The 9,622-nt window shown below is 39.7% G+C and overlaps 1 pseudogene; it reads right to left on the reverse strand.

Annotated features, from left to right (window-relative positions):
* Positions 1-7,865: 7,865 nt before the first annotated feature.
* Positions 7,866-8,895, reverse strand: LOC103747728 (annotated as a pseudogene).
* Positions 8,896-9,622: the final 727 nt, after the last annotated feature.

Below are 9,622 nucleotides of genomic sequence, written 5' to 3' on the forward strand. Positions count from 1 at the left end.
GGGCTAAAGTCAAGTTACCCATTTGAAAGTATAAGTGATGGTACCTACTTTACTGTTCAAAAAAATAAAACTAATTTGCTGTATTAAATTGGAAAGTCTAAAATAATCAGCTATTCAGGCACTGTAAGTCTCAATGAGAAGAGTTTTTGCATTTCCTTTGAATCATCTACTTTTTGTCATAGTCTGGTGATTATTTGAGTCTAATACTTTATTTTTAATATTTTTGTGAACTCCATACACTATATTTTGATCATATTTAGACCCCCTACCATGTCTGTACCCTCTTACTACTCCTGCCCAATTACATGTACTATAATATACATATACATATACATATACATATACATATACATATATATATAGATTTATTGAGGCAAATTTGTGTCCCAAAATGTCCTTAGGTAGGGGTCCATTAACTGGAGCCTAGTTAATCTACCCAGAGCCACACCCTTGAAAGAGATTGACTCTCCCCCTCCCAGCAGCTATCAATTGCCAATAGTTCCTCAAGTAAGGTTGGTGCTTCTTACCCACTTCCCCATGTCTATGCTGGGATCTTGTCTGTTTTGAGTTTACATGGGACTTGTACATGCTGTCACCATTGGTATGAGTTCAGATGAACAATTGGCCAGCAGTTTGATAAACCCTGTATGCTTGTGGTCATCCACCACCAGTGGCTTTTACAATCTTTTTGCCCCCTCTTCTGCAATGATACCTGAGCCTTCAGAAGCAGAGGTTTGATATAGGTGTCCTATTCAGAGATAAGCATGTTGCAGTTTCTTATTCTCTGCACACTGGCCAGTTGTGAGTCTCTGTGTTAATCACCATCCACTGCATGAGGTTGCTGGTTAGCTTTTGTAGTACTGGAAGATGCTACCAGAAGGGAAACATTGCCCAGCTGTGAATCTTTCAAGCTATGACAACAATTGGCCTGGCAAGATATGCCCACTGACATAATAGCATAACCATTTTCTGATTGGTTTAAGGTCCACTTCACAAAATGGAGCTCATACTTGACACTGATATCAGGTCTAGGAACCTGTGACTAGACATATCACAGGCCATAGGAGAACTATGTGAACCATGAGCTAAGTGAAGCTCTTTTTTCATATAAAGCTAGCCTTATTGAGATGTTTTGTTATAGTATCAAAAATGAGTTATTATAAATGTATACTTCTTTTTCCCTAAGATATTTATCTATTTGTTACTCTTCTGACTAGTAAACTTCAACTTATTCTTCGGTACCAAGGACCATTATTTCTTCAAAAGTGGAGATACCAAAGTTGTTTTGCCCTTTTTAGAATGAATATATGTGACTGGATAAGGGGAATGTAGTCAGATAATGTCTTTGCCCTTCAATATCCAAATGCTTGAGTCTATTCTTCAATCTCTATAACTGCTGGTTGCCCAGGGATTCTCCTTCAATATTTCTGAAGATGCTTAGAGAGCGTTCCCATGTCTCCTACACATACTCTATCATATGTGCCTTCCTACTTTACTCTGCTGCTCCAAGCTCCTTCATGATCACATCTTGCCATCTCATGAGGACTTTTATGATATAGCCACAGTCTTTTTAAAATTCTACTTTACTCCAAAGTATGGGCACAATCCTTTCTTTTTATTCTCTAATGCTTACTAACACAACGGCATGAGGTAATGGCATTTAACAAATTTTTCTATAGGGAAAAGGAAAAAAGCAAGATATCATATATAACCATTTCTAGATTCTGTGACAGTGCTCCATTACCAGCTATCTCTTAGGCCTAGAAAAATGGCTTTTCTCCCTGTTTGGAAGTATCCATCATCTTTTTAGTCCCTGAACATATGGCCAAAATAAGAGAAAGATGGTTGGCAAAAGGTAGACAATATAATAGTCGACACTGTAATTAATGCACCTTGCCCCCATGTAAAGAGTAATGGACATTCTCTATTTGAAGCACCTCTCGTTGGAACACCTTATTCAGGGTTTCTGCAAGGCAGATAAGTAGACACTTCCACATATGTATGACTGAAAAAGACTCACTAAAATCAACAGCCAAGAATAAATGTTGGAGAACCTCCTCCCAAGGATATATTCTAAATTCAACTCAAGGAGCAGATGTTTCCAACAACTCTCTAAAATAAGTGATATACAATCTCTGAGCAATAAGAAACTGTTGGAATCTAAAGTATCATTTGTTCTCTCATTATATTTCCTTTCTGATTTCCCTAGACAGTATTTGTTGCTTCTTTTTACTACATTTATTTATTTGTGTGAGTATGTGAGTGTACATGTATGTGACATGACACATACGTAGATGCCAGAAGGCAACTTTTGGGATTCAGTTTTCTCCTTCCATCATGTGGGTCTCAGGGAACAAACTCAGGTAGTCAGGCTTAGCTGCAAGAACCTTTGCCTTGTACCAACTTGTCAGCCCAGATGCTGCCTTGTTGACATTCCTGTTTTTGTGTGCCCATCTAAACAACAAATGTATGGCTCTAATACAGTGTATTGTTGTTATCCCTTCACAGGGACTATCTACTCTAGTAGGCAGTGAGATATCTGAGTGGAAAGAGCACTGTATTCATCTTTATATTTTCAGAACATAGTAGGCACTCAGTGATGTTGCTGCTGAATTGAATCAGCTGTGGCAAAAGACAAGATCCTTCTATGCAGTCAGCATTTGTTTTCTAGACTTTCTCCTAATATATTTTCAATATATTTTACATATATTTTCAAAGGTGTGATTCAAAAGACAAACAGTGAATCAAACTGAATGTTGCACAAAAAATTCTCTGTAAAGGTAGAAACAAAATCAACCACCTTCCCAATATGGATATTCTATCCTAGATCTTCTTAAAGCAGTGAAAGGTGTGCCATGTTTGGAGAGACCCCTCAGAAAATAAATAAAACTCAATTGTACTAATGCAGCCATCAGCATGGAGGGAATGGCAAAGGATATCATTATCATCCTGGTATTTTTAGAAGTTCTTTGGTGACAGGTTGGGTTTTTGAGAATCGGAAAATGATAAAAATAATCTTGTTATTCCACAAAGGAGGCTCTATATATATCAGGCCAATTTTGAGCACTGGCTGAGAATGTTGAGAAAATATTTTTAAGTGTTGGTAAAATGATAGCTTTGGGGGCAGCCTTACTGAATAAAAGATTTAGCTTGGAGGAGTTGAGAGATTTTTTTTTTTTCTCTGTGGGTGTCACAGAGAAGCAGCAGTGAGTGGTTGAAGGTTTTGTTTCCCAAATTCTCAAGAAAAGAGTCCACATGGAAGAATTTCGTGAGATATAGAAGCTAAAAGTTGCCTTTGAAGCCTTTAGCAGTGCTCAGAGAATTCTTGCCCACACCTGGAGACCATGCTATCCAGATCTAAGGACTTTGCTTTGCCTCCACTTTAGACCACAGGATTCTGTAGGATTTTCTTGCAACTTCCATCAGGAGCTTTGCAAAGCGGTACCCATAGTTCTGTGGGACTTGGGACTTTGGGTTTCAGGCTGAAATGACCCTTTGTTTATTTGAGAAGTTAGCGTATTTATATATTCAGTATCTGATTCTCTTAATTATCTAGGATTAGTCATAAGTTAAGTAGGACAAGAATAATGTTATAAATAGTTAATTGCTTTTAAATTCGAAAAACTTGGGCTAAGTTTATATATCTAACCCACAAAAAGAAAAAAGAAAATGCCTGTTGGAAACATGGTAGCCCCTTTTCTTATTTAAATGAAAATGGATTCTAGGAGATTTATATGCCAGTTGCTCTTTTCTTCATATTTATTTTGCTAACTTTTATATCTTGTTTTCCTTATGTCTGAATTTGAGCCTTTAAAAGCATTCTGATTATGTCTCTTTTGAGTGTTTTAAAAAATATGAATTAAAAATATAAATTCACACATCAAATCGACTATACACTTTTGTCTCTGGAGTGAAGAGTGACTTTTAGCAATACTGACTTTATTTCACTGGGTGCTATAATTGTGATAAAGTAGACTTACTATGACCAATGAGACTTGACTATAAAGCTGAACTAATATTAAAATGTAAAATTGAGAGATAAGTAGGTGCCTAAGGAAAATGTCCCATATTTTCACAGCAGAACAAAATTGACTACAGGATTCACAGCGTGCCACTAATAGAGCTCACTGCATATGAAAGGTATTTAGTGTTACCTCCTGTTCTCACTTGCTTTATTTCTTTTTCTGTGATAAAACACTGTCTAAAACTGACTTGGGGAGGAAAGGGTTTATTTTGGCTTACAACTCCCAGGTCACAATCCAATATTGAGGGAAGTTAGGGCAGGAATCTCAAGGCAAGAACCTGGAGGCAGGAGCTGAAGTAGTGACCATGGAAGAACAATGCTTACTGGCTTGCTTTCCCTGGCTTTGCTTAGTTACTTTTCCTATATAGCCCAGGACCACCTTCCCAGGAACAACATTACCCACAGTGGACTGGGCCTTCCTAGATCAACCAGCAATCAAGAAAACATCCTGTAGACATGCCCACCCACCAGCTTGATGGAGGAAATTCTTCAACTAAGGTTCCCTCATCCCAAATGTGACTTTAGTTTGTGTCAAGTTGACAAAGTAACTAACCAGCACACCTGGTTAGGATTTCTGGGTCATTTGTTCAAAGTGACCATGATATCAGTTTACATCAGTAGGGCCCACATAGTCGTCCATCTTTTAAGTGTTTAGATTTAGTTATAGAAACCTCCTGCAAAATGCAAAATAAGCATTCATCTTGTCTCCCAAATATGGACTGGGGAGGAAGAGGGAGGAAAAAGAATCCTGAAGAGGCAATGTTGTTCTGGCTCATCTAGGGAGCCGTGGAGCCATGGAACCCATATCTAGACCACTAGCATCGGGAGAAGAAAACTGAGGACATTTAGAGATGGAAAGAGAAAACCAGTGGGGACCAGGGAGACCAATGGTGGTTTTATGAGGCTGCAATTTTCAATTTGGCAGAGTCACTTGTAATGTTTTCATCAAGAATTAATATAAGCGCTCTCCAGTGTCTTGTGGAGTTTCTAAGGGTCAAAGAGTCCGTTAATTTATTATTAGGAAATATTTTCATTAAACATTCTATAGCCACATGCATCAAGAATGAGTTTGATGCAGGTAGCCTGTGTGGACCAGCACTGCATGGGAAGGTAGATGTTTTCTCTGGTAGGCCTAATTATCATCCCATCTAGAACGTTTCCTGGGTTCCCATTCCCAAACACCGCTTGTATTGGAAGCATTCTTCTTCCTGTAGCATGAACAGAAGTTCAGGAGTAACTCACTGTGATGTGGAACTTCAAAAAGATGTCAAGAAAGGGGATGCAGAAGTGGCTCAGCAGTTAAGAGCACTGGCTGCTCTTGCAGAGGACCTGGGTTCAGTTCCCATCACCTATATGGTGACTAACAACCATCCTTTACTCCAGTTTCAGGGGATTCAACCTTTTCTCTGACTTCCACATGCATTGCACACATTTGGTGCACTTACATACATGCAGGCAAAACACTCATACACATAAAATAAAAATGAACAAATAAAAAAAAATTAATGTCAAGAAAAAGAGTGGGTTCAATACGAGGACACATGCTGCTTGCTGTTGGGGACACAAATGATCACACCCGGTGCCCACAGATGCTGTACCCTAAGTGAGTACCAATCACTAGGGCCAGTCTTTCTGGGTCCCTTAATAAGACCTAGAAACCTTGATGAGTGTTCTCTCACAAATCACTGATACTCATGAGCTCAAGTGGAGAAGGCAGCTCTCATTTCCCAACCTCCATCGGAATTTCTAAAGGTGCTAACCTGTCATGCAAGGCAACACATTTACACAGACATCTCAGCTCTTGGGAAGAACATCTTCCTTACTTTTTCCTCTATGCCCCCCAAAGGACATACTGTATCTGGAGGGAAAAGGACTGAATGAGCCTATACGCCCAAGTGCACTTTAGTAATTTGAAGCTCATGCCACATAGGACCATTAATTAAGTTTCATTGAATCTCATCTTTTAAATGCAGTTGATTGACATAATTACTTAATAAAGATGTTGACAAGATGAAATAAGGTCAGGAGTGAAAATTTGACACTCATTACAATATTATTCAAGAGGTTCCTAGTGGCCTGGACTGAGCTGCTACTGATCAGACAGTCCTCTTGGATGTATGCTAGACATTTTGAAGTCCCAGGCTTCCTCCAGAGTGGGCTAAGCTTCAGGAGTACTTTCCTTGGATTTTGGACATGAAGGCATCCTTCAAGATCATCTGATCCAACCACCATGTCTTAGTTTTAATTTTTATTAAAATCAGTGTATATAGTTTTACAATCAAATATTTCTAATAAAAAGAAAGTTTCTTACACAATTGCCCCTCAAATCAAACTTTCTTGAAGATAGCTCAATGAATTAAATTCTGCTAATTATCTAGCGCCTACTACTTAGTATTAATATGGGTATTTGTTTCATTATACTTATCTTCCTATTCATTCTCCCAAGGGAGTCACCACTATATTTAGTTTCTTTATGGGATGATTTTGTAACTTCAAAATACTGTTCTATTTTAAAGTTTGTCATCAGTTCATAATCCTGTCCACACTTGCAAAGTTGAGTCCACTAGCACCCTGCCAACTAGGGTGAGTCTCTGGATCCTTGATGAACAATCAAAACCTTCCTCACATCTCCCACTTCTCAGTTTCTGTCATTTGAAATTTTACCTCCATGTTGTTAAAGTCAATGGCATTAGTATTCTACTTTATAACCTTAATTGTCTAATGATTTATTTATAAGTTGTATACAAAAGCTTAGAACCAATAATCAGTGTTTATCTAAGAGTGGTTATACAAATGTAATTGTGAGAGTCCAGTGAAACACAATCTCATTGCCTTTCTTGTACAGCATTTTGTTTTCCCATGAGAGTCTAATTGCCTTTTTGTGTTTATCATAATTTTGCTATTATCATTTGTTCATTTCAACAGTTTAACACTCTACTAGCTCTCCAACAGGGTCTTCCTCCAGGCTGTTCTCTTTGATCTACATTAATCAATTTCTAGATTGCTCTATTTGCTGCTTTTGGATACTACCTGTTTACTTTCCTGTGTTGAATATCATTTCCTGGATCTTCAGACTTCTTTTTTCTTGAATTACTTGACGAACTGGAATACATTCTCAATTTTCTATAAACATGGCTGCCCGAAGGTGCATGGGACCATAGACAAATTTTGTTTGGTGAGGCTTCTTTCTACATAAATAGTTTGATTAGAAAAGTATGGTAAGCCCCTGAGCATGGTAGTACTCATCCATAATCCTAGTACTTGAAAGAAAGACTGGAGCAGTAGGATAATGAGTTTGAGGCAAGCCTGAGGCACATGATAAGATTTCATCTTAAATTATTTTACAAATTAAAAATAATTTAATTAAGGGCTAGAGAGATAGCAGGTGTGGTTAAAAGCACTGGCTACTCTTGTAGAGGAACCAGGTTTGATTTCTGGCACCCACATGGGGGCTAACAACTATGTGTAACTCCAGTTCCAGGGGATCCAATACCCTTTTCTGACCTCTGTATACATTGTAACAACATATGTGCACTCACATACATGCAGGAAATATATTCATACATATAAAATCAAAATAATAAAATATTAAAAAATAATTTAATTAATCAAAAATAATACTCATGGGTCCATGCTGGAGTATTTTGTTGAAAACAATTTATAATAATGAGACATGAGGTAATAATATTTATTATTTTGTGAGTGTACATGAAGATTCTTCAGGGTATCTAAGCACAATCTCTCTGTTCTTGTTTTGTAAGAACAAAGGGGATAAACTGTGTTTTAACTGAAAGAATAAATATAACTGGGAACCAACCAGGCCCTCTCCCTACTGAGGCCTTCAACTCCTACATACCTGATGGAGGAGGCCAAGAGAGTGTGAAGTTGTGAGATCCAGGAGACAGGCTGAGAGGGAAGAGTATTTATTTGCTGTGGGAACGTCTTTGTTGTCTTCTCCCAGTACTAGACTCAAGCCTGCCAGCTGGCTTTGTTTTTTCTTGGGCTCCTTACAAGTCACCACACACCTCTGGGTCACACTGAGGGGAGGCGAGCAGCATCTACATAGGAGGTGTCTTGAGATAGGACAGAGCAGTCATCCTGGGGCCACTGTGGGTGTGAGCATGGTAGAAGCAGGTGGCTTAGGGACACAGGGCCAGCACCAGCTATTTCTTCTGAACAGGGCCTCAGGGTCTGTCTCAGGGTTGGCCTTCTACTGGGGCAGTGGAATGATGTGCTGGAGGCTCAGAGCGTGTCTCTCTTTGCCTTTTTTATCAATGTCATCAACCTTGTACTTGTTTGTGGTGTGGCTGTAACTGACTACTTCAACCAGGCTCCACTGCTTGTCTCTATCCATGGCCTTCACCCAGGCGGCCACTTGCCCCCTGAGGCTAGAATGGCTCCTCAAAGGGGTGGAGGCTTGTTGCCAGGCTTCCCAAATCTGGAGGAGCAGGGTCATGGCTGACTCCTGTAGCAGTTTCATCAGCACCCTTCTGCCCATGGTCTTCCATGGGGGCTCTGATTCATTGTGGAGACCCACAATCTTGGCCACAATCGGGTCTCTTCCAACAGAGAAGAGTCACATCCAGGGCTTTGCAGAGGATGTTTCACTGAGCCTCAGCATCAGCCTTGGCAGTTGTGTAGAGGCCACACAGCTTGGTCCAGTAATAAGGAGAGATCTAGTTCTTTGTCAGCATTCACTAGTGTATCTTCTGGATGTTCACTAAACTATGCTTGTTCCTCAAATGCTCTTCCTGGGTTTGCTTGATCAGTTGATGGAGCTCTGTGAGAAGTTCTGCAATTCTGGAATCAGCAGAAACAAGGGCTACGGTATGAACCTGTTGAGGGCATTGAGTCTGGGGCAAAACAAGCATAATTGCAATGACTGGAACAGGCAGTCCATGGAATTCTCATTGGATATCATTGCACCTGTCTTTGAGGATTCAAAGATTCTTCACACATGAAGAACCACACGTGCCTTTTCTCTAATTCTGTTCTTAACTGTTAAATGCATTTGGGGAATAATTTCATACTCCTACCATAAGAAAATAGTAGCAATACTGTCATGCTTGTAACCCCTCTTGGGGTCCTGTTGTCACATTAGTAGCACTGAAGTATGACTGTACTGCTCTTATAATATCATTTATTGGATTCTGTTTTCATCATTTATCATGACCCTCAGAATATTGGCTTCCAATGAATCCCTCAGATGTGCTTTTGATTCACTTATGATGACCACACAAGCAAGCCTAACCCAGAGTATGCAGGAAACATGAACAAGAATTTATTTTCTATTTCAGGGCCCACACCTACTCTACCTAGGTAGTTAAATCTTCCCCATGCTGTCCCCACCACAGCCTTGGCCCTAGGCCCACCTTCTGATTGTCCTACCTGAGACCTCTAAACTACTCTGGTAAGCCAGATCCCACCCACTGCATCCTGACTGTTGTGCCCAGAGAAAGGACCCCCAAGAATAACCACGGAATCCAGAGGGCATGTAAGAACAAAGAGTCTTTATTCGGGCTTAAGCTCAGGCTCTCAGACCTCACCAACGCAATGGATCTGTGCTGAGAGCCTCGATTGCAGGGGGAGGAAGACTTT

This window comes from Nannospalax galili, unplaced genomic scaffold (genome assembly GCF_000622305.1).
Source record: "Nannospalax galili isolate Female #2095 unplaced genomic scaffold, S.galili_v1.0 scaffold1005, whole genome shotgun sequence".
Taxonomy (NCBI): domain Eukaryota; kingdom Metazoa; phylum Chordata; class Mammalia; order Rodentia; family Spalacidae; genus Nannospalax; species Nannospalax galili.